Genomic DNA, 2,226 nt, shown 5'->3' on the forward strand with positions numbered 1-2,226 from the left:
TGCCTTTGTGTATGCCATTCACATGGAGAGAGATAACAATATTACCAAAAAGACATTGTGAAAATGACCAAGTGTGACTCCCAATGTAGGCCTTAAAGACATTATGGATTCTACCTTGTTTACCATTGGACCACGCACTCTGAGAGAAGCCAGCTTTCATACTGTAACCACAAACAAGGAAGTTGGTGGCATGGTCTGTGTGACAAGGAATTGAGGTCTCCTACTAAAGATCGGCACTAATTTGTCAGGCATGTGCATGAGCCACCCTGGAAGCATTTCCTTGTTCCAGTCAACCCTTCAGATGACTGCAGCTTTAGCTGACATCTTGACCACAACTTCATGAGAGATCCTGAGCCAGAACCCTATACCTAACCTTCTCTTGATTTCCTAACCCACGGAACCTGAGTGAGATTTTAAATATTGTTTTCAATGTCAAGGTTTTGTTTATGCAGCAATAGATAGTACAAATCCTATAGAAGGAAAATGAGAGACTATTATAAACAACTTAATGTCAAAATATTTCACAACTTAGAAAAAATGGACAAATTCTTTGAAAGACGAAAATTACAAAAATTGTGACGAGAAAAAGTGGATAATCAGAAGAGGCCCACATCTATTAAAGAAACCGAATTTATAAATAAAAACATCTCCACAATAAAACTTCAAGCCTGAATGGCCTCACTGGTGAATTCTATTGAACTTATTAAAAGAAAACAATGTCCATGATACACAAGCTTTTTGAGGAAACAGAGGAAAAGAGAACATTTACTAGTTCATTTCATGGAGCCAACATAACTCTGATGTTAAAACCTGCTCAAGGCATTACAAGAAAAAGACCTATATTCTTCATGAACATATTTGCAAATATCCTTAACAAAAAATAAATTGAATTCTACTTTGATTTTGATTATATAATTCAGTCCAATTTAAAAATAACTCGTCCAGATACAGAGACTGTAAAAACCTAAGTGAACCCCGAAGTCTACACTGCTCGAAAACAAGATTCCAAATTATAATGGATATCTGACACTCAAAGAAGTATCCACTGAGCATTGTGATGAACATATCTCACCAGTGAGGTAAATTTAACCAGGGAGCTTATATCAGGACAGCAGGTCCAAACGGTATTTTTCACCACACATTTGATCAACTCTTACCTGCTACTATTAAAGGATATGCCTTTGGAACTCTTCTCTCGACAGTGCTTTAGTTTAATGTCCTCATCTGATGGTGAATTACTTCTATATAACATACTGCTGTAGTGACAATACAGTAATAGTATGAAACCAGCAAAAAAATGTTCCTAAAGAAAATTTTGAGAATAAAATATCAAAAAGTAAACTTAATTGAAATGAAGAACAGAAGTAGGTAAAATTGAATTGCAATAGTAAGAAGACTTGGCTCTCTGCAGGGTTAAATTTAAATATGAGTTGATTAATAAAATAATTCAAAAGATACATTACTGTGCTGGGAGTTGGGGTTGTCATAACTCTGTGTTCTTGTCATGTTAAAATTATTCTTTCACTAACATGAGCGTGATAACATAGGGCTTCCTTCAGTGTCCCAAGAGACAGTCTATATCATCTAATATTCAAGCCTGTAACAGTTTAAACCATAATGTGCCAACAAGATGTTTCTTAAACATGTTGGGAGGGGAGTTGAGACAATGTAAATTTTTGACTTTGTTTTCTCCATTTTTCGTAGAATGATTTGTTAACATTCATGTTAATATTTGCTTAACTGTTGGCTTTGATTTTCAATAGGAGCATGCTGTTTTAATTGCCTGATCTTTCATACAGTCATAAACTCATAGGTTGACCACACACAGGCAGAAGAGGTGAAATGTGAGACATACTCCTTCCTGCCTCCTAGACCCAGTTCCTATCAGTCTGATCCAGGGCTTAATCTTTCCACTAGGTTGACCCTAAAGGACGAAGGCATTGTCTTCAGAAGACCAGATATAAAGCAAATGTAGAACTTGAGACATACATTAAGCAAAGATTATCTAAAATTCTGTGAATACAGAGTCATAGTTTTCTCAGAGAAGAAAAGGAAGAAATGACTGCACCTTCTTAGTGACTACTGAACAACCAGGTGGTATTACTGTGTAGGTATGCTCAGGTGCTTAGGGAATGACTGGGGAAGAAAGAGATAATGAAGATCAGGGGAGTGTGCTTGTGTAAAAGCCTTCCTACACTTAGGAATTTCCTACCACCTGAAATTGTA

This window comes from Cynocephalus volans, chromosome 13 (assembly GCF_027409185.1).
Source record: "Cynocephalus volans isolate mCynVol1 chromosome 13, mCynVol1.pri, whole genome shotgun sequence".
Classification (NCBI taxonomy): Eukaryota; Metazoa; Chordata; class Mammalia; order Dermoptera; family Cynocephalidae; genus Cynocephalus; species Cynocephalus volans.